Below are 25438 nucleotides of genomic sequence, written 5' to 3'. Positions count from 1 at the left end.
CTTCGCACACACTCACAACCTATTCATCCATAATAAAATTACCCAGTCCCATCATGGCTTGTTATTGATCTACCCAAGATTGGTTAGCCATTCATAATAAATCTCCCTTTTCACATCCCTTTCCATCCATAATAAATCCGATCCTATCTGTGGCTAAGGCAAAATCCTACGTCTAGTGATGGGTGTGGAACTGAGAACATCACATGTTTTGAGGAGTATAGTTTCTTCCAGCTTTCTTCAGTCTATCCGCGCACAATCCGCAATAAAGCAACATTTGCATCACAGATCCGCAATAAAGTTTCATCTTCTTCGCAATAAAGTATTAGTTTCATGGATTCAGTCAGTTTCAGATGAGACACGGCAGCAACAATGAGCTTCAACAAATCAAATCTTTCAACAGACTCAGACAACATATGGTTCAGTGCTATCTATCCTTTTTGTGAAAGTAAACATTGTGACCATAATCAAATAAGACTTATACAAGTGACAAGAGACACTAAACTTGAGGACTACAGTGGATGTTGGTATCGAGTCTTGGTTTTCTTTTGATTTTATCTTTTGGTGACATGTCTTTTAGCTTTTCCAGGATGTCTTTGACTAGAGATTCTATCTCCAGGATGTCTTTGACTAGAAAGGCGAGGATGGGGTATCGTCACCTATTGGTATTTGCTGTCTGTGGATTGTCTCTTAGTAATGCTATGACTTGTCCAAGGATATGAGGACATTGTGAGTCTAGTATGAACTAGGGCATTCCTTGTTTGTGACTGTCTTATCTCCATGCAAACAGGTACAATGACTTTCTGGGTCGAACATATGCCTCGATTGTCATAACCTAATTTGCCATAATAAAGCTCAATGATGATAACACACAAGAAGCTCTTTCACTTTCATATCTTCTGTCTTTCATCCCCCCTTTCTTGATTGACTTCCATGATCCTTCTTGAGTCTGTGTAGTCTGCTATCACATGACTGAGTATAATGACACACCAAAAACATTTGCATTTCATGTAGCTGCACCTACATTACCACATATAAGAATTTCATACACACATATAGATATCACAATTGCGTCACATCCTGCACACAACACCAGTTAGCACAATTTACATTTGCATTATCATATTCATCTGCATTACTTACATTCACATTTGCATCATGCATAACATATAGAATCATAAAAGAACAAAAATATTGCATTGCATCATATACATATTTGCTTCCATATCATAAGCATCACATAAGAACATCTCATCACATAGGTACACATGCATATAGCTGCCGCAAAGATGCATCATCTCATATATATATATAAAGTGTCATGATACAATGATGTCAAAATCATATGGCTACAATCACCCGCAGGTGTCTACATCATTATACAAAATGGTACAAAACTGATACAGAGGAACTCATTGATCACTCCTGCCAACACTATTGGTAGTGCTAATCCTATCCATGTCATGGTATCCCATGCCACGTGTCCCACCCTCATCTCCAGTCTTGGATCCTAGAACACTCGTCTAAGGGCATCCCTGTCTCCGTCTCGATCGTACGGAATCAACTCCCCATCAATCGGTTTCCGCATAATCCTATATACATCCTCTAGGGTGACTGTCATCTCACCCATCGGCAGATGAAATGTGCACGTCTCAGAGTGCCATCTCTTAGCCAACGCAGTCAGCAAACCCATGTTCGCCCGAAACTCAGGCATGTACAGCACATGTCTCAATCCCATCTCCTCGATGGCAGCTCTGTCCTTGAGTGACAACTCAGGTCGCAACCTCTGCGTCGACGGGAATCTCTCCCGTGACTCTAGCATAGGCAGATACTCCTGCAGTCAAGCAAATCAATCATGTCAGTCATCGTGGCATTCACTGTTTATCACAAAATGCTACTCGCTATCTAAATGCATATGGTTATCTATCCTAGTGACACTCACTGTTCATCACAAAGTGTTGCTATTTATCCTAGTGGTACTCACTGTTCATCACAAAGTACTACGTGTGTGACACTCACTGTTCATCACAAAGTGTTACTCACATTTGCACTCCCTGTTCATCACAAAGTGCTGCTCATATTTCAGTACTCCCTGTTCATCACAAAGTACTCTATCTTGGTACTCACTGTTCATCACAAAGTGCCTTGATCTATCCTAGTCTTCCTAGAGGACCTACTTGAGTGTATCCTCTCAGTAGCTTATCCAATCGACAGCGTATGTTCATCACAGAACTGCCGATTTGACCTAGAAGATGCAAATTCATACTTTTCAAACGCAAACATGCTTACATGACATAAACACACATTTATTATATTACCTAGCATGCATTAATGACAACAATAAATGCATCAAAGTCTGAGGAGGTTTGGTGGTACTTACCGGCTCTCCTGCCTCTGCTGGCCTCTGAAATCGGCGAACACGGTCGAATCTGTGAATGAAAGCCATCGCTGCTGACTGCTCCTGCTCTATTTTCGCTCTGCAATATGCTCTTGTGAATGTGTAGATGACAATGAGGATGTATTTTCCCCCGTGGTCTATCTTATAGACTACCCCTAGCCTTCGTTTCCCGAGTCAGTCTTCTTTATCCCGTGACTTTGTCACTTTATCCGGTCAGTCCATTCTAGCCTCTCTTTCTTATCGAGAGATTGTCTGCAATCTTTTCAGACATTTTCATCCAATCTCTCGAGGGGGCATATCATTCCCATTCTGGGGCAACTCTGTATCAGTTCATCTTATCTTCTTTGAAACAACGCGACAAGCCGCATTGTCTCAAAGAGGGGCAAAATGTAGACACCTAAAATTGTCATGTCTAATTAAATAAATATTTTATTTAATTAATTATCTAAGCCTAATTCTTCTATTAATTAAATAAATTCTTATTTATTTAATTAATTCATTTATCCTCTTCTAGCCTTATTTCTCATCTAAATAAATACATTTATTTATTTAAATTATCCCTTTCCTAAATTAAATAAATATTTTATTTATTTAATTGTCCTACTTCTTCTATTTATTAAATAAATCTTTATTTATTTAATTAATTCATTATCTTTTTCTACCCATGACACATGTCATTCATCTCTTAATTCATACACTACCTACCCCTTTCATTATTTTATTATTTCTTTTACCTACCCTCTAATCATAGCCGACCTCCTCACCTCTCAATCTTATCCCTCCATTTCATATAGTGTCTTCTATATAAGGAGATGCTTCCTTCATTATCAAACCCTAATCATTCATTCCTAATCAATCATCCTAATCATTCATGCTAATCATCTTTTATGCAATTGACTACACTACGATCCTACTTGCAACCACATTCCATTCTTTGTTGAGCTCTTGTGCATATAAAAATCTAAGAGCAAATATATCAAGCAAGATCAATGGAGATAGGAAGGATGGAGATCAAAACCCTATTGGACATGTGATGGTATAATCTTTGTGATTTCATTTGATTTGCATTGTCTTAGGTAATCTTCATATGTTATGGTGGATCTTTGTTGTTGTTAGGCTAGGGTTTGGTGGTTGAATTCATTTAGCCTTTCAATTCTGTTATTATTGTATCCATTTTCACCATAAACAATTATATCTATGGATTTTATTGTTGGATTGCCTATGTCTTCACATTGTCATGATGCTATCATGGTCACCGTTGATAGGTTGACCAAGGTGACACACTTCTCTCCGATCAGATCTTCATACACAACAACAATAGTGGCTCTTGTTTTCATGGAGGAGATAGTGAGATTGCATCATATTCTTCAATGGATTATATCAAATTGTGATCCAGTGTTCACTTCAACATTATGAACTTCCCTTTAGCATGATTTAGGAGCTTAGCTGAACTTTAGTTCAACATATCACCCCGAGATAAATTGTCAGACTGAGAGGGTTAATTAGGTGTTGGAGGATATGTTGCGGATGTGTGTCATGGATCAGTAGTCTAGATGGGAGGATTGCATTCATTTGGTGAATTTTTCTTATAAAAATGGCTATCATAGTTTGATTGGCATGTCCCCCTTTCAAGCATTGTATGATTGATTGTGTTGCACACCCTTCAGTTGGGATCATTTGGAGGACATAGTTCTTCTTGGATCAGAGATGTTACAAGACATGGAGCAACAGGTGGCATGTATTAGGGAGCATTTGATAGTATCACAGGATAGGAAGAAGAAATATGCAGATGCTCATCATGTGGATAGGTAGTTTTCGGTAGGAGACAAGGTGTTTTTGAGAGTGCGTCCATGAAAGAGTCCATTCATTATGGAAAAGGCTCTAAGTTGGCGCCTTGATTTGTTGGACCTTTTGATATTTTAGAGAGGATTGGTCCTATAGCATATCGCCTTACCTTGCCACCCAGCTTTTCCTATATCCATGATGTGTTTCATGTGTCTGTTTTGAGGACTTATCATTTTGATGTATCACATATTTTGGATTGGAATGAATTGCAGGTAGAGGACAGGCAACTTTCTTTGGAGCCCATGTGCATTCTTCAGCATTGAGGGCTGACCCTTAGAGGTTGCGACATAGAGAAGGTAAGAGTCCAATGGGACCTGACTGATGATTCTTCAATGACTTGGGAGGATGTTGTGCAGATGAGAACGATTTACCCCTATTTGTTCTCAGGATTCCAGGATTAAGCCAAGGCAAAGGGGGGGAGGATGTAGTGTCCCTCCTAGACTTGCATTTTGATTTATGCATCAATAGACTTATTCAGACATATGATTGATGTTTTGATGACAACTTATAAATTTATTTCTATCTTATATGATATTGATGATATATTAGATACTTTATGTGGACACATGCTATTTGATGACTTATGTGGATGATTGATACGTCTTAGACTATATTCATGATGAATCTACATTTGATGATTTATATGTGCTCATTATTTATGATGGATCATATTCCTTATGGTATTTTAATGATATTATGATTATTATAACTCTACTCTATGTTTATGATAATAAATTTGATGTTTCGATGATTGTAATTGTCTTCTAGCATCTTCATGATTATAGACGATGTCATACCACTCATTGCGCGCACAATATGACATTGTGATTCTCTATCACTTGCCTGATCATTTATGATGTATATGTGGTGTATATGTGTTGTATTGTGTTCAGTGGTGGATGCATGTTTGCAGGTACCAGGCATCGACTCCACCTGGTCTCACAGGTCTGAGAGTGTCTTCATCCCAATGGCAAGTTGTTGGAGATGACATGTGTTTCCCTTTTACACTCTAGGCTTAAGTTGTTCACCTTGTTGGTTTTGTGTTGTGGCACAAGTCAGTGGTTAGAGTTTTGTGTCATTGTTCGACCCCATGTTGAGTTTCCTTGAGGTGATTGTATGTGATTAATATTTAATTAGCATTTGATTAATGTAGCATTAATATTATAGCTTGATTATTTATTTATTATTTGGATGACTATTTGATATTTATTTTTATTGGTTTGGTTAATGATTAATTGAGCTTGATTTATTTAATTAATTGATTTATTGTTGCCAGTTATTTATTATTTATTTATTGTTTAATTATGATTTAATATTTACATGATTTTATTTAATTATTGTTATTTAATTAACTAATCATTGTGGAGTTTATTAATATAGTTTTATTTGATTTATTAGTTATCCCTTGGATATTATATTTATTACCTATCCTATTATCATATTGGGTTTGATGTGTTATTAATTTACTAATGTTTATAATACTATTGTTATTAAATATATTAACCTTTGTTATTACATGGTTATTGGATATATTATATAACCTCCATACTCTTTTACACTATTGGCTGAATTGTGGGAGGTAAGTCAATAATAATATTGTCGGGAACCATCCAGGAGCATTTTGATTGCATTTGGAGTTTTGATTTGGTTGAAGCTTGGATTGATTGAAGATTTGGTGATTGAATTCGGAATTAGCTGGATTGGAATTTACTAGTTGGATTTGCTCTACTTCAAGTTTCTTTGTCTTCGCTTCAATTTTTCCAAGTTGGAACTTCAACTCTCTCAGCATTTCAATTTGAAAAGATTGCCTTCATTGTGTCTTTTGGAAGATTGATTGTAGAGAATATTTTAGTTTTTTAAAATTGCAATTTTGGTTTGGGAAAAATTGAATTATGTTTATATAAATACACATGTGTGAATCTGGAAAATGGAGTATTGTTGGGGATGTTTATTATTCATATTGTCTTTATAAATTTGTTTATTCTATTCCTTGCATTCTTATTGGGCTTTAAGATGCCTTTGTATTTTTTTTGTCTCCCATTATGATATACTGCATCTCCATGAGTTTTTGTGTAAACTTGGTGTCTTTTTGTGTAAGCCTGTGTGAAGGAGGTGCTGGGATTTGTTGTTGAATCTTGTTTGTATGAATTGGTAATTTAATTTCATGATTGTGATAGCCCTATTTTGTCCTCCCCTACCTAATGGGAGTGTCTTATGTTCATCTTGAGAGCCTATGGTCAAGATTGTGCAGTTTCATCACTTTATTCTTCCATTTTCTGTCATTTTTGCTCTTTGAACCCAAAATGCTAAAAGATGGAACCAATGCGCTAAAATATGTCATGGATGCACTAGATAATGAACCTCTATGTGCTAAAATATCTCCCATATGCACCAGTCTAGGATTTTGATGCATTATTCTGCCCTGAGTTGCCAGTTTTGATAGTTTTGTCCATTTTGGTCATTTTTCGGGTTTCTGTGTGTCTTTTAGAGGCTCTGTATGATTGTTTTGGATTCTTAGAGAAGTAATTTGAATTTTTTTTTCTCCTTTCATTATTTATTTGTTCTCTAGTGAGATTTTTAGTTCCTTACCGTTGAGGGTATTGCTTATATGTTGGTTAGCTCAAGCAAGAGGAAGAATGCCTTGTTGTTGAGGAATGGTTATCAAAGCTGCAGTGTGATGATTATGCCTCATTGTTGAGGATTTGAATTGAATTTGGATTATCTTTTTATCTCATATATTTTCCTTGATCCATTGTTGTATTGATTTGGTGGAGTCTCTTGCTTTGCATATGGGTGTATGCTTCAGTTTGTAGCAGTGATGTTGTGATTGTATTTATGTCTTTGGTGAGCCTTCAAGATGTTGATGTGATGTTGTTTTGGTTATTTTTTCACCCTAAGGTATTGGTCTCTTGCATGTGTGGACCGAGGTTGTGAGCAATAGGCCGCTGGGGTCTAGACCAGCCAAGGAACCGCATGAAGAGTTTTCCTTTGTAATTGCAATGATAAGGTATTAATAATTGATTAGTGGGTTTGGGTAATTAGTAATTCACTTAATCAAAATAATGAAATCATTTTATGGTGCCCCACCTCATATCCTTTGAGTGGAGACTCAGGATGAGCTTGGGAAGACCATGGAGACAGTAAGCCAAACTCCCTTGATTGCTCATAGGTTGAGATGGCTCCACATGTCTATTAGGGGAAAGGATGGAGATCCTGATGTTATAATTGTTTTCCCTTCTTTGTGAGGATAGCATGTGATGACACTCTTTCCTGCATGTTTCCATGATCCTTATGCCCTTATTGTTGATTATACCTCTGGGATTTTATTGATTTATGATTAGCATTGTGATGTGATTTGATTCATTGTTATTGTTTTAGTCTTGTGGATGTCATGTTGAGTCCCTTGGTTGTTAGGTGTCAGCCTAGGCCTTGAGTGTGAGTTGGAACCCCATGTCATCTCCTAGCATGGGGGGTGGTTCCTATTTGGTTCCACATGGTCGGGTGGTTTGATGCCTTCTTCCATTGGGATGTTCTTCATTGGATGGTAGTGTGCATGGATATGGAATTTTATGATTCTTCATTACATGGATAGTTGTGTAGCTGTTTTCTATGTATTCGAGATAAAATTTTGTATCATGATGACATTGTAAATGTAGAAGAAACTATGTACTTGTATCATGTATTCTTATGTAATAGGACATGATAATGTACAAACTATGATCTTGTAATGGAATAAGATGATGTATTCATTATATGATTTATGTTGTAAGAATGTTCATTATGTCGAGATCAAGATCTTATGTTGGATTAGGAAATTGAATGATTAGTTTATGTGAATTCTTTTTTTATCATATGGTTCTTGAATTGGTCTAGTAGCATGAGATCCTAATTGGAAAGAAGATTAGTACTTGTTGTTATAATCTTGCATATGTTTGTAGTTAGTAACTTGATGTGAGGTGTAACGGTTATTTTTGATAACTCATAATCTCATTGTAGGAAGAAAGTAATTTAGTAGGACTTAAATGAAATGGATGTTAATGAGTTCTTGTTTTAATGTCTTGTTGCTAGTAAGTAGTGACGTTGGAATACCCTAGGGAGAGAGTAAATGGATGTATGCATGTTCTGATATGAAAATGATTATGGTGTTATTTTCGCTTGCGATATATGTTACTTTGATTATGGTTATGTTTAAGTTGTTTATGCAATCATGATATGTTATGACTCATACATATGAGTAATGGTGATTTATATGATGCATTGGTAGATGTTCTTAAAAAAAAAATTATCTCTATTTGTTAGGTAGTTTAGTTATTTTCTCTTAAGGTATTTTGGTGGGCATTACACTAATTTTAAATTGGAGAAAATGAGAGTTTTCCTATTGAAAATTGTAATATAGCTCATTTTCACTAAATTGACAAGACAAGGATGCAATGTTAACCATAGTAAACTCTTTTCTTTTTCTTTTTGGTTAATCGTAGTAAACTTACAAAGGGTTTTCTAGATGCTTCATTTGGAGAGTAAAGTAAAATGATTTATAAAGAGTTTATAAGTTAAGGAATTATTTTTGTTTATTATAAAATTTGTAAAGTTCTAAAGATTTATAATATAGTAATAATGCATTCATAATATAATCAAACAAGTGCCACATAGTGCCTTAATAATTTTTAGTTTAATAATAATATTTGTTATAATTATTAGAAATATTTATTTATTGTAACTAATATTAATCATTTACAAGTAAAATAATTTAGGTAAATTATAAAGTTAAAAAACATGCATCTATATAATAGAAAAAAGTTGAAAAATATAAAACAAAAGAAAATATTTTGTTTTCATTGGTCTAAATAATTTTAAAGGAAAAAAGAAATAACATATTAAAAAAACCTCCCTATGAAAGGTATGACTTTTTCCTTTTGTGAATATATAAGATTTTTTATTATTATTAATAATTTATATTATTAAAATAATATATTATTTTTATTTTATTTTTTAAGTTGTAAAAATAAACCTTTGAATAATTGATTTGTTTGGAAAAAAAATTAAAAATAAACTGATTTAATTTTTATTTTTTTAATAAATTAATAAATCAAAAAATGTCATTAATTTTTTTATAACTTATATCACATGTGAATAAACTCATAATTTATATTATTATATTATAATGCAATGAATATTTTAGATCAGTTTTTTTTATGTTGCTTAGGATTTTTTCACAATGATTTAGTTTCATTATCCTCATTTTATATCTTTTTTGCCAAAAAAATATTATTGAAATTTAGTTTATTTTGATTATAAATTAAAGAACATTATATATATATATATATATATATATATATATATATATATATATATATATATATATATATATATATATATTGTTCATAGGTTAACTTAAAAGAACTACCTATTACAACAAATAATGAAGTTAAAAATTTAAGCACTTATTAGTACTTGCCGTTAGGCAATACTATTGTAATGAGTTTTTTGTTTTTCCAGTTAACTAGTTATTAAAAAAATTAATTTGAACCAATCACAAACAAATTTTAACTTTTAGTTTTTTCAATCTTTTTATTTACAAAGTCTAATTGTACAATTTTTAACATTATAAATTATGAAAATTATTTTTCTCTACACTTATTGGCTAAATACAATTTAGCTCTTATAAGCGGATTTTTAGGAAATCCAAAATAATTAGTTTTAGTGTAGTACCCTTACTCGTTTGAACTGATACTTTGTTCTTATTATTCTCAGTGGATACATTATCATTGGTTATTTAGAATTGTATAACATTGTTCCATGTTTTATCTAATTATGAGACATATGATTTATTTGTAGTATTTATGTACTTATGTTTTATGGCATTATATGGTTCATTGCTATGTACTGACGCTTTACTTCATCTATGCACTGTGTGTTGTGTATCTGCGAGTGTATGGGATGCATGGGGACGATTTTCCTTCACTCATCTCGGTGAGACAGGGAACGTCGCGAATCTCCTTCATCGGTGTGTATGTTGAAATTTCTATATATGTATATATGCATGTGTGGTCGGTGATGCAAGATGTTGCAGGTACAAGTACCGGGTAGGTACGGGGTATCGTCTCCACCTGGCTACACAGGTCTGAGCGTGCCTTATATTTTCCGATGGAAGTGAAGGAGATAGTAGTTGACCCTATTTTTAGTCAGTTACACTCGGGTGAGTGCCTTCAGTTAGTCGTTCTATCAATTGGTTTGGTCTTCATATTTTATTGTTTGATCTTTATAAAAGTCGCATGATGCTTGCTCAGTTTGCGTGTCCAGTGTTCCCAATTTTTGTATGTTAGTGGTAAATGTTACGTTTATTACATCCATAAGAGTAGTTTTGATAACTGGAGGAAAAAGAATCAAGTGATCTAGTGACTTAGTATTGTTTATAAAGGATGAGTTAATATCTTGGTATGAGTTGATATGAATTTTATCAGCTTGTTAGCTCAATAGTTGCAATTTGATCATTTGAATATATGAAAGGACATTATATACTCGGAAGGCAATAGTCACTGATAAGTAGTTATTGGAGTTAAGATAAGGTGATCGTACTATCTGTAGTTGATATCGCCCATCAGGTTATTATGTTTTTGGTTTATGCATGTATAAGTTAGAATTATAGATATGTTATATTTAATGAGCTTTTCGAATGAGTTATATATATATATATATATATATATATATATAATTCAAGTGTTCGAATATAAATTTACAAGCATTTGAAAACAAAGTATATATTTATACATTTAAACGTAAAATTTCTAGGAAGATTAATGTTTAAAATATTAAATGAAAGTTATAAATTAATTATTAAAGTATAATAATGAAATTATACTAAACCAAATAAAATAGAATTCGACTTTATAAAAGGTGGTGGAGGTTACGTTTAGAATAAGGTAAATGGTGGTCGATGGTAATATCGACCACCCCCCTTAATATAGGGAGGGGTCGGTATTATCACCGACTACCCTCCTCTTCCATTAACCACGTACTCCATCTACACTGCAGTCAACGATGAGATGTTTCCTCCCTTAAACTTTGCAGTCAGTGATGACACCTCTCGCTTCTCGCTCTGTTCAAAACAATAAACTATCACCTCTCCACGTCCAGTTTCTCCATGAGCTCTAGTTCGTTGGCATCTAACAGCAGATTGACTGATTGAGGAAGGGGATTAGGCCAGCACGTAAGGTAGAGACTGAAACATAAACATTAGCAAACTCAAGACCTGGCAGTTTGAATGCACAAGTCGTTGTTTGCAAACGCATCAGTGAATGAAGTAATGAATCGACCTCTCCACCCAGCCGATAGTTGTCATAACCTCTATCAAGGAGCGCAGAGAGCTATAGTTAACTGGAGATGGATTCCTCACGTGGAGGAAGAAGAAGAATTAGAGGTAAAAGAGTTTTACTTGATTACCATTACTAAGCCCCAGATTTAGGAGAGCGATGGATGAATTTTTAGTATAAATAGGGGTGTGAGTAGAGAGGAAAGGGAGAAGTCTTTTGTGACATCCAAGGAAGGGCGAAGGATTGTAGAGAGAAGAATAGGTTTAGAAAGGATAGTGTTTTTTTTTTATAGTATCAAGTGTGAGATGTTTAGAAAGGATAGTGGTTGATAGTATCAAGAAAGTTGTTTGCCTGTTTCTTTGATAGAGCTGGAAGAATTGGTGAAAAGGATCGCAAGCAAGGCGCATCTATCGACGAGAGGGCGTTAAGGTCTTGCATATTGATCAATGCTTCAAATAGGTCAGGAATTTCTTAGTTTACGATCGTTAATATTTACAATCTTTGTTATATGTCATGGTTATTGTCTTGCTTATGAAATAGTTATGAATATGTTTGATTTATCATTAGGGATTGTTAAATAAAATCATATAATAGAAATTGTGATTACGTTATGACTATAGAAGTGGAATAGTGTTTGAGTTCAAATTTCACACTTATTATATGGAAGAAATGTATGGTTGCGTTCAAAACCTAGTTATTAAGATTTATCAAACGTAGCTCTAGGAGAGTTTGGGAAGTAATAGTTTACTATTGATATGTTACAGAGATGGTACGAGTTAAACAAACAGCACGCAAATCCGTAGCAGGTTATGCTCACTACTTGAAAGTGAAGAAGGATTCTTTGACACCTCTCAAGCCCGTTGTGGATGACAATCCTGTTGAAGAGAACCCAGCTCCAGAAGAGAGCAAAGAAAAAGGAAAAATTCCTATTCAAAGTCCAACTAAAGAAGTTACCATTGAGAAAGGAAAAGAACCCAAGCCAGAGTGCTTGCCTGAAAAGCCAATAGTTATAAGTTCTGAATCGTCAGAGGGGTATACCCCCTTAAGTGATAATAAGTCTGTGGGGTACTTTCCCCGGAGTGAAAGCAAATCTGAAGGATATACTCCTTTAGATCATGTAGAGTCTGATGAGTGCACTTCTCCGTATTTTCCGGAAGAATGATGTAAAACTCTAGTGTAAAAATAAATAAATAAAAATAAAGACATTATTCTATGAAGAAATGTATTATGTCTTGTTGTAAGACTTCCTTGATGAAATAAATATATCTATTTTAATCTTCGTCTATTGTATAAATGGAAATTATTAAGGTGGCGTACCTATAGTAGTTAACAAGAATAATTGAAACTCTTAGACTTGTCAATAAGTGTAAAATTCTGTGTTATACCGACCATATTGTTCTTCAATGTATATTCATATTTCAAGTAAATTTTGTGATAGGTGTTGGTACGTAAGATTACCTTGTTTTATATGGTGGTCGCAACTAAGTACATTAAGTCATGTTGTCAGTATGTCTTGTGTGCTGTGTCTTGGCCAGTTATTTAGATGTTTAAACTTAAGGAAATGAGCCACTGTGAGTTGTTCGTAATGGTCAACCTTAGGTTAGTTAATTATGTATCTTTCATTCGAGGTAGGTCAAGATTGGGAATGGCTGTTTGTGTCGCCATAAAGTTCTGTAGATAGAACTAACCCGTAGTGTCCTAAGAGAGAGAGTGGCTTCCGAGCGGGGGCCATGCCCAAAGTGGTGACAGGATAACCCGTTGGAAGTTGGTTAAGAAAGTGAAAATCTAATAAATGACTAGGGAAGGGTAGAATAAAAGTTAAATAAAACAATGTGCCTCGCACATAGGTGAGTGCTAGTACAGGACTCATAATGTAGCGAGAAGGCCTGGAATGGCAAACTTACCACCTTGTCTTCGTGAGAGGATTGGTAAGGTCCGCATGAGTCTTAGTTGGAATCGGAGGTTCGGGAGAGGTTACCAGGATAACCCAGGATGGGGGCCGGGACCTATGGAGGCTGTACCATGGTATCCACCGTAAGACATGCGATGACACTTTCTCCTTAGAGTCACTAGTGTTTTGTGAGTTAGGTCACATGATTTTAAGTGGAGTCTTGTAGTCCTTTCGTTCTTGTTTCATTTTGCTTGCTTGAGGGTTATCTACTATCTCCAGCACGGTGGGGTGGTTCCCTTTCAGAATCACATGGTCGGGTGGTAGTGTCACTTCCCATTGGATGTTCTGGTACGTATCTTCAGGCGAGGAAGGACTTCGCTGATGTTCTTGGATCGTGATTCATGTACCGACTCTTGTTCCTATCCATTATTCAATTGAAAACTAGAGGTTTGAAAAGAAACTATATGTAACTTTCATTTTGTACCATTTTAGTTCATGATGTAATTTCTTTTTGAAAACATGTATTTTTGAATATTGAAAGTAAAGAAATATTGTAATATATGCTATTCAATTACTTATTTCTGTTGTATATAATATATGATTGCTTGAAGTATTTAGATTCTTTCATTTTGGTAATTTTATCTTAATCTTTAATTTATGAAGTAATATTCGTTGGTAACCCTTAGGAAATTCAGATGTTAGACTTCCGCTATGTTATTAGATGTGCTAAGGTTTAAATTCAAGCACTTGATTTTTATTTTTATTTTTTAAATTATTTCACCCTTAGTTGCATAGATCGTGATGTTTTCCTTTAGGGTTCCTGATGGGGCATTACATTTAGTGTATAGCCAGAAATATATGTAAATTTAGGAAAATTGTAAAGAAAAAAATACTCATATTTGTTCAGATTTAACAACAATATTTGTTCAGATTTATCAAGTAAAAATATAAAAATTTAGATATGTATGTTTATTAAACAATATTTTTTTATTGATGTTAATATTATTTGATATTCATTATATATCTTATACATATTTAATTTATATTTTAATTTTAATATACATACATATTGGGCTTCGGCCCTAGCTCACCTAGTCGTGGATCGCAACTTAAGGCGTGGGTATGCTCCCCATGGTCTTGAGTTCGAGTCCCCGGCTGTGTTAACTCTGTGTGTGTTGCTACCTTGTGAGTGGGCTGTACACACTGGGGGATTAGTCTTGCTTCGGCAAGGACACCTCCAGATTCCACGATAGTGAATATAAAATATACATACATATTTTTATTTTTTTATATTTTTTAATATATTTAATAGTTTAAATTATATTAACAATAAAAAAATTTAAATTATATTAAATATTTATATTAAAAATCAACTTAAAAATTTACTTCAAATATTTTCTATTAAAAAAATACATCAAATATTTTAATACAAAATTGTAGAATGTAGAAATTGTATTTATTAATGATAATTATTTGTAAAATATAATTAGATTCATGAGAGTCATAATAAAAGAATAAATTTACTATTTAGATTTCAATGTTATTATAATAAAATTTAAAATATTTAATAAAAATATAAGTAAATAACTATCTATATTTAAAAGACACAAATTTTTTTAATTTATTACAATTACAATATTAATAAATTATCACACCTAATTTATAAATAATGGAGACATCATTATCATTAAACTGGATTAAATAAATTAATATACAACACTCAATAATATATTATAACTACATTAAAACAAATAAAGATACTATAATAAAGATTATTAACTTTTTTAGGTTAGAATTCCCATATGAAACAAATTCCGACTTGAGCAGCCAGTGAGACAAGCATGGCAAGTTCACTTATTAAAAAACCCTATCAATTCAATTATTTAACTTTATTTTGTGAAATTAAAAATTTATTAGGATTTTTTTAATTTGTATTAAAGAAGGTAAATAATTTTAAAATGTATGCGTTGTTCTGAGAAACCCGCCTATAAGAGGCAAAATGATATTAGCCAATCGTTTGCAACAAAAATAATTTTTGTAAATTATAATGTTAACAAATGTGCATCTATACTATAAAATAAATTAAAAAAAAATTAAAGAAAGAATAATAATTGCTTTTCATTGGTCTAAATAATTTTTTTTAATAACCATATAAACACAACAAATGAATTTTCATTACAATAGTATTGCTAACGACAAGTACTAAGATGATGTAAAAATAATATAGTATTCATTATAATATAATAATATTATAATGTTATAATAATATAATAAAATATATTAATTCTTATATATCTATTATAATAAATATAATATAAGAATAGGATAATATTAGCTTAAATTAATAATATCATAATCATAATTATAACGGTAATATAATAATACTATTCAAATGTAATATATGATTGGTATATATGTTTTATAACATTAATATTTGAATGATCTTATTATTTATTTTTAATAAATAATAATTTAGATTATTATCCTCTTAATAAAAAAATAATTGACAAAATTTAGTTAAAAAAAAAATATTAATAATAGTTGTAATTATATTGTAATAAATTTGTCTTTGATTTTTAATTTTATTTGATTATATATTTGTAAGATATTTTTCATTCGATTGTACTATTTGTTGTCATTTTAGGAAACTTTATATTTATATGTTATAATTCATAATATTATCAAATTAAAAAAATTATGAAAATTGAAATGATTTTAAGATTATTTTGCAATAAAACTTGTTTAAAAAATTTATAAATTTATTGTATTGCAATATGTAGATTATCATCTTCAATCAAATGAAAAAGAAAAAGAAAGAAACCAATTTTATATGGGACAAAGGATAGCCTATGGGACTTAAATAATATATATATATCAAAATTAAATAATATTTACCATCTTTAAATTGTAGTTAGAGTTAGGGTTAAGGTTAGGTTAAAATCAAGGTTTCCATTGTAAGATGAAGCTTAGGTTAAGTTAGTATTTGGACTAAATTTTATTTAGAGTTAGTGTATTTAAATCTAAATTGATTAGTATAATAAAAATATCAAAAAAAAAACTTCTTAGCCTAAAATTATTATAAAAATATTTACTTTTCTTGCTTAAAATAAATAATAAATAATGTAAGTTAGTATTTTAAATTTTGTAAATATATAATATTTTGATATATTTCTCAATATATTTTTTTCATTCATCTTTATAATATTTGAATTGTAGTACTATTTTTTTTAATAAATAATAATTTAGATTATTATCCTTTTCTTATAAACTTGACGAGATTTAGTTAAAAACAAATATTAATAACATGAATAATATAATTATAATATAACTAGGGTCTATATTTTAAAAAATCTAAGTAAGAGACGCTAAGAGATAACAAATTATGAAAATATTTAATATTCATAAATAATTATAATTAGCCGATAGGCTATTCTTCTTCAGAATGCCACTGGAAATGTAAGTCTCACGTCGTTTTCCGGTGACCATTTTATTTCCTACGTCGTTTTCCGGTGACCATTTTATTTCCTACGTCGGATTCCGGTGGTCAAATATTGTTTGCAATCATAGTTAGGTGATAGGTTATTCTTCATTAGAAACCTACCAGCAACATCATGCCTCACGTTGTTTTTTACATCTTAACTAATTTCTTGGTTAGCATTTAGGTGAAGACTTGAATGTGAAGTATTTAACACGCTTCCTTCGTGACTGTTGTACCTGCTTGGCATAAGATGACCTATCGCATTGAACACGGCTCAACAGGAATGGTGTCCCCTAAATTAGAGAAACAAATTCATGTCATTCATGCACTCGTAGGCAACGCTGTTACAAAAGGAAGATATATTGTGCTCGGAACAGATTCAATGCAGCTCATTAATGCCGCAATTGACAACTTTTTGCATTACAATCTTCAAACTTGGCACAAGTGGCAACTATGCCATAAAATGAGGTAATTTCTTAAATCATTTGCATGAAGAATTCCTATTTCAATCATTCATAGAATTTTATTTTATTTTTATCTAAATTTAACTATCAAAAAAATGTAAAGAGCTGAAATTAAGAAACAAGTAGCCTCCAGATATTTAACATGTTTAAAAAATGAATTTGGCAAAGCTAACAATTTTTAGATTTACTATAGAAGAATTAGCAATAAATTTGCAGGGTTACAAAGGGCAGACAAAATTATTCGGCTCGACAAACAATTTGTGGAAGGGAGTCGTGAGGGATTTTAAAGAGTGGACACAATCCTTCAATTCAACGAGATTCATCGAGTTCATAACTTCTCCAAACAATATAGATACTAAGACGAAGGAAGCCGTTTTGAAACGCGGGAATGTAAAGGCAATTTACAATCATTTCTATTACTGGTCACACTTCATTGTAATCTCTCACTTGGTGGACGAAGCTTATCAGACTCCCCAAACTTACTTGACATGCAGGCAGTAGATTAGGGTAAATTATTTCATTCTTCATCTGGTATAACTAAAATTGTCTGTGTGCGTGTGTGAATTCATATTTTTGAATATTTGAAAGGATCAAACCCTATTCATATATTCTACTAGTCATTAAAAGAAAAAACAAAATTCATCAACCCTAAGTGTATGCATATGGATATTGTTGGTAAAATGGTGTCTCAACCTTGCATATACATGAGATTACTATTTATTGTAAGTTTTTATTTGAGCACAAAATTGTGAGAAATTCTCCCCAATGTTCTCATTTTGGAAGGGTGCGATGTAAGGTTTAAATTTACTTTTAAGTACTTTAAACCCTCTGAAATTCCATAAAAAGTGGGCATAATCGGCATAGTGGGTTACGAGGTGATAAAGCACTTCTCGAGATTTCTGACGCCTTAAATGGTTCATCAATCAAACACTCGGTTCACAAGTTATGGCCTCTGAAAGTTTGGAGTCTTGAAATAGGAAATAGAAAATCCATCACACATAAATGAGTTGTAAAAGGGAGGGACACGTGTTCATGTGTGGTTTGACACATCATAGGACATCTAGAATGGAGATAAGGTTGGCTCTACTTTATTGGGTGGTTTTAGCCCATAGTTGTGTAATACCATTTGACAGTTTCTTGTATTGTATCTCCTATATATGAGGTGTGTAAGATAGAGGTTGTGTAAGAGTCATATGGCTATTAAGTTACCTTTGAATCTTTGATTAGTGGCACTCATATGAAGAGCTTGCTCTGCAAGTATATTATAATATGTTAATGATTGTTGAATAATATATTTAACTACTTTTGAAGTGTGGGGTTTTTCTCCTGAAAGGGTTTTCCACATGTAAATCATTGTGTTGTGGTTTGTAAAAGTTTTTGCATTACCCTCCTCTCAAGGTTAGTCTAGGAAGTTGTTCCACTACTTAAATTCCTTACAAGTGGTATCAGAGCCTGGTCACTTTTTGTTTCAGTTGTGGGTTGTTGGGTATTTTGAACTAATTTAGATTTGAGTGGGAGCTTGTGCAGAAGACACTTTTTGATCTTGTTGCACGAATTTTGAGATGACAAGTTTGTCAGGAAGAATAGAGGTGGAGAAATGTAATGGAACTAATTTTGAGATGTGGAAGTTGAAGATGGAAGATCTGCTAATAGATGATGATATGTGGGATGTGGTTGATGCGAATGTCTCAAGACCTACAGGTCCTACTACAACTGCTCAATATGATGTTATGGACCATAAAGCTAAGGGTCTAATAGGACCGTGTTTGGAAGACTATTCTAATCAATGTCCACAAAGGCAACTTTGCACAAAAGCTATGTACTAAGCTTGGTGAAATGTATCAAGTGAAATCCTTATTGAATCATATTTTCTTGAGAAATAAATTGTATTCCTTGAGAATGGAAGAGGGTGCATGAGTTATAGACTAGCTAGAAGCATTTAATATGTTTATGGATCAATTGGCATTTGTTGGTGTTAAGATGGATGAGTAGGAGAAATGCCAAATCTTTCTAAGTTCTTTGCTTGATTCATGGGATTCTCTTGTTATATCTATCGGTAGTACTTCTGTTGTTTTGAAGTCTAAAGATGTGGTGGGTGCCTTGCTTGGTGAAGAGATACGGAGGAAGGTATCCATCAGTTAAAGGAAGCCCTAACTATTTATGGAAGATCTAAGAAAAAAAGGCAAGAACAATGTGAAGCGTAATAAATCTAAGTCTAGAGGGAGATCAAAATCCCCTGCCTGGAAAGTCCAAAGACATTTGTTGGAATTGCGGTAAACCAGGACACATTTGTAAGGGCTGCAAAAAAGAAAAGATGTATAATTCTGATTCTGAGTGCGAGAAGGAAGATGGTGATGCATTCAATGCAGATTTAGCTGCTCATGCAAGTAATGATGCATGGTTAATTGATTCAGGTGCATCTTTTCATATGACTTCCAATAAAGATTGGTTTTCTGAATATGAATAATTTAATGGAGGTAAGATGTACTTGGGTGATGATTAACATTTAGATATTGTTGGTCGTGGTAAAGCTAGGATCAAGGTTTATGATGGTAGAATAAAAAGGATTGGTGGTGTGTTGCATATCCTTGGATTAAAACAAAATTTATTATCTGTGAGAAAAATGATAGATTCTAGTGTGTAGGTAGTCTTTTATGAAGTAGGATGTAAAATCATTAAGGGTTTTATGGTGATTGCTAGAGGTGTTAGATTCAACACTTTGTATAAGCTAGAGGCATACACTATTGAGTGTAATAGCACTTTTGTAAAAATTAAATCTATGGATACTTCGTCAAAATATTTGAGGATTTCACCTTTAGTGGATGGACATGGCTTTTGGGTACCTAAGGGTTCTCTTTCTTTTGAAGCAAAGTTACCTATAGAGAAGACTATGTTATGGCACTAGAGACTTGGCCACATTAGAGAAAAGGGTCTAAGAACCTTGAAAAATAAAAACATTGTTGAAGGTTTGAATGATTGTAATCTTGACTTTGATTTTTGTGAGCATTGTATTTATGAAAAATAAAACTGCATTCATTTTTACTGGAGTTCTCATAAATCTTGTGGTGTTTTGGATCTTATTCATTCTGATGTGTTTGAACATGTATATGTTCCTTCCATTAGAACATCCATATATTATGTTTCATTTATTGATGATTTTAATAGGACATGGGTATATTGTTTAAAGAGTAAATATGAAGTTTTCAGTCGATTTAAAGAATTTAAAGCAATGGTTGAGTTGCAGACTAGAAAAAAATTTAAATTTTAAGGACTAATAATGGCGGTGATTTTTTCTCTAATGATTTTGATAGACTCTATAAAGATTGTGGCATTAATAGACAGAAGACAATTCCGTATTCTCCACAACAGAATGAAGTTGTAGAAAGAATGACAAAGACATTGATAGAGAATGCTAGGAGTATGTTGAGTGGTGTTGGTCTAAAACAAAAGTTTTGGACTGGAGCTATTGCCACTGCTTGCTACCTAATTAACAAGTCTCCTATATCATCTCTTGTTGAAAAAAATCCTATGGAAGCATGGTCGTGTCACAAGCCTTCATTGAGACATCATGGAGTTTTTGGTGGTGAGGCATATGCACATGTGCCAAAAAAAAATTGAACAAAGTTGGATAACAAGGATGTAAAATGTATCTTCATCGGATATAGCTATGGTGTGAAAGGATACAAGCTTTGGGACCCTGTTGCACAAAAGCTAATACATAGTAGAAGTGTTATTTTTAGAGAAATTAATACTCTTAATACATTGCAGCCAAAACAGACTAAAGAGGAAGATGTGATTGAATTCCCTTCTATGCTCGAAAGAGTTGAATAGAGACCCTTAGAAAGGCAAGAAGTTGGGGAGAGCTCGTCTAGCTTTAAATCTTTAGAAGAGGAAGAACCTCCAACTCAGCTTGTTCAAAGGTCTACAAGACATAGACAACCATCTGAAAGGTATTCACCTAATGATTGGAGATGTATTTTTGCTTTGAATACTAATGTGGGTGAACCTAGATCCATAGAAGAGGCATTATGTGTAGAACACAAGATGCCACTGAGAGGGGGGGTGAATCAGTGGTTTGTCTACCTTACTAACTGCCAATCTTATCTTCATCTGGTGACAACATCGTCAACCCGTGGGAGTCCTGTTGATTAACATCCAACTGCTTACCGGTTGCCTACACTTTCTCCACTAGCTCAACCTTGCTTTCTTACCAATCACATTCCATACTTACTGGTGACATGCTATACTAGTTGTCATCAATGACAACACAATCTAGTTGACATCAATGACAACACAATTCCAACAATCTCCCCCTTTGGCATTGATGTCAACACATGTAGTATCCGGTATACTATAGGTTTTCTCTCCCCCTTTGACAACAATGGCAAAGGGTACTGACAAAAAATTCTACCAGTTTCTTCTCCCCCTTTGACCATTATACTCTGCGTTCTCTCATCTAGCAACACTTGAGATAGAGGGCTCAGATGCCAACCTGATACCAATTGTATGTACCAATCTGATACCAACTGTATATTCTCCCCTATTTAGACAACTCTCCCTCTTTGGCCAGCATATGGTTCAAAAATCAAGGGATTTAAAGTTGTGAACTCCCCCTGAACCATAGATCCTGGGTCTTCTTTCCTATCAAGTCCTAAACTGAGGCTCCAATCGGTGCCTTGTACCGATAGAGATGAGCATACATGATATCCATCACAACTTATGACACGATCTTACCTAATCACAATGCCAAACCACACCACCATCATGTGAACTATCCAACCGGTTAAATAAAAATGATGCATCCACATAAGGTCGGCTACCGGACTAACAAATTGTCATTCAGGTTTTCTCCAATATCACCTGAGACGTAATTTATTCAATCCAAGCCACAAGAGTCATTACACTGATCCTGAAACACATTGATTCACATAATCTACAATACCGATCAATGTCCATGCTGGTAACATATTATACATGTTGGTTTGCTATACCAGACCATTATCTCCACCAGAGCACCTTCCTCTAACCTTTGTCATCTAGAGTTAAATTCCTCTAATGCCAATTTGTAGTTTGAGCCATCCATTGACACTTGCAACAACAATCCATCTCACATATGTAGATGTGTAGCCAAGGCAGTAACTACACACACTATCATTTCATCTTCTCCCTTGTACCGAAAGTAGTTTGTCCTTCCATTTGTCCTTTTCAAAGTTTGGAGGTGAATGATGTGAACAATATGTAGCTCCCCCTAAAGTTCTACATCTCTTTTAAGCCTTAGGAGATATCACCTATGCATTGAATGCACAATGTCTGCCCATGGTTATATTCTCTTCCTTCTTCCTCCATACCTTCTTGGTCTCCCTCCTTTTCTCATTTGTAGTCTTGGGAGCAACATTGAATTCCTTTTGCTGATTGGTTCTTTCTCCACAAACATTGTTGTAGTAGAAGATTGTGCTCATGCCAGCCAAATGATTGGAGGAACTTCTATCAAACCAGTTTTATCTTCTTCCTTTGATCATATTGTTGTAGCCAACTACCAGAACCAGTGGATTTCTTGATTTTATGAGAACAATTCTCCTTTTGTTCCATGTTGGTCTTTGACTCTCATGTGCTCTATAACTACTTCCATATTGAGCATGATTGTTACATTGGCTGTCATGTGACTAAAATCTCTTCTTTCTGCATTCATGAATTTTATGGCCAAGTCCATTACAGTTATAACATAGAACATTCTTATTTCTTGGAATAGCTAATGGACTCTTGTTAGCATAACCAGGAGAGAGAATATGTAAGCTTCTACATTTTGAGGTCTTATGCCCATATGCATTGCATCTATGACAAGCTACATTCCTATTCCTATAGAATGCATCTTGACCACTTTTAGACCTTTTCCTACATTCATTTTCTCTATGGCCATATCCATTGCATGAAAAAAAGTAACCGAAGAAAGAGGGCTTACAACTTACAAATTTATTTTGCCAAGCATGTGGAGATCTTACTGGCTTGTTTTCTCCTTTTTTACTTCTTCAGGGATTGTTCTTGAGTTGTTTCGTTTCCATAGTCCTTTCATCTGATTCTTTCCTTTTCCACATGTGTCTTGACTTGCGAGCAACAACATTTATTTGTCTTCCACCAGTAGGAGGTCTTCTTAACTATTTTCTCATGTTATTATTTATGATGAAGCCATCTTCTATCATCTTACCTTTGCCTTTTAGATCACCATTGTTCCTCCTTGCAACATCGGTCTTCAACCTCATGTCTTCACCGGTTGTAGTTAGGTCTATCTTCTTCCTAGGAGCATTTCTGACAGTGAAGGTTTGCCCTTTATCGTTTCCACTTGAGGAGACAAACTAAATGTCTTTGTTGGAGGTGTCATTGTTTGTGGAGCACATACTGGAATCAAGACCTAATCCTCTGGTATCCTTGGAGTGTTTTTGTTTCTTCAAAATTTTATCCAAGGCTTCAGAGCTGCTATCAAACAGGATCCTCACCTTGAGCTTATCTTGACACTTCTCGAGGTATTTTTTGAGATTCTCTATTTCATGTTTTAGCTATTGATACTCTTTATCCTTGGATTCTAGCTCTGATTCTAAATCTTTGCACCTGCACTTCTTGATATCCAAATCTGATTTTGATTCTAAACTCACCCTTTTTGCATCATCCACTTGTGCTTTCAGATTGGAAATGGTTGACCTTGATTCTTGAAGAATTTTCAACAACCATTCTTGTTCCACAATAGAAACATTCTTGAACATCTTATAATCTTTTCTTATTCTGTTAAGTTCCTCGAGTGCACTTACAAGCTCTCCTTCAATATCAGCCTTGGCTTCATCTTCTTCTTCATCACTACCAAACAAATATTGTTGGTAGGATTGATTTGTGTTATCTCTTCTTGGTGTGTGCATCTCACTTTCTATCTCTTGGGCCATGAAGAGATGAGTTTCCTCTTCATCATTGTTGCAACTGCTAACCGAACTAGATTTATCATCTGCACATGTGTTTTTCTATTCTTACTCTCACAAACCGATTCTATAGTGCTAGGTTCATTCCCATAGAGTTTCTTCAATCTGTCCCACAAAATCTTTGCAGACTTACACTTATCCATCTATGAAGAAACATCACCAAAGATTCCACAGAATATGACCTTCATTGCTTCAGCATTACATTCATATCTTCTTTCTACATCAGGATCGGTGGGAGAACTGACCGGACTAGAGAGACCATTAACAATTGACATCCAGACATCATAACCTACAGAGGATAGGTATACTTCCATTCTACAACTCCAAATGGAATAGTTTGAACCATTAAACACTAGAATAGGGGTTGACACAAAACTAACCATTGTGTTCTCAAACCAAAATCTACCCAAGATGGAGAAAGCTTATCTAACCGGGAACCTATGCTCTGATACCAATTATAGAACACAAGATGCCACTAAGAGGGGGGGTGAATCAGTGATTTCCAATCTTTACCCTTTTAATCCTAACTGTGAATACTGGTTAGCTATTCAGACACTAAGTGAGTGTACAGGTGACATAGGGGAAAACTAAAATGCAAGCACACACAAAAGGCACATCACATAACATCAAATATACAACGAAAACCCAATATGGGAAAAACCTTAGTGAGAAATGCTACTGGAGTCTACTACTCCAATCCAACCTCACAATGAACAACTATATTACAATTTTTAGGGCACCAACCCAAGGAGAACCAACCCCTGATTTAGAGCACCAACCCAAGGAGCACCAACCCCTGCTGATTTAGGGCACCAACCCTTGCTGATTTAGTGCACCAACCCAAGGAGCACCAACCCCTACACCAAGCACCAACTCAGTGATCACAATGATTACAAACAATACTATAGTTATAACCCAATTACAAATGAATTCTGTAACCTCTCATAATCAAATCACTCTACTGGTTCAACTCTTCTCTGATCTCTATGCTAGTTCACTCTTCTCTGATCTCTACCGATTCTCTGCTCACTCTAACTCTAACACACTGCAACTTGTCACTACTGGTTCAGACTCTACTGATTGATTGAACTAT

Source organism: Cryptomeria japonica, chromosome 9, assembly GCF_030272615.1.
Source record: "Cryptomeria japonica chromosome 9, Sugi_1.0, whole genome shotgun sequence".
Lineage (NCBI taxonomy): Eukaryota > Viridiplantae > Streptophyta > Pinopsida > Cupressales > Cupressaceae > Cryptomeria > Cryptomeria japonica.
The sequence above is the reverse complement of the archived record's forward strand: the minus strand, read 5'-3'. Positions refer to the sequence as shown.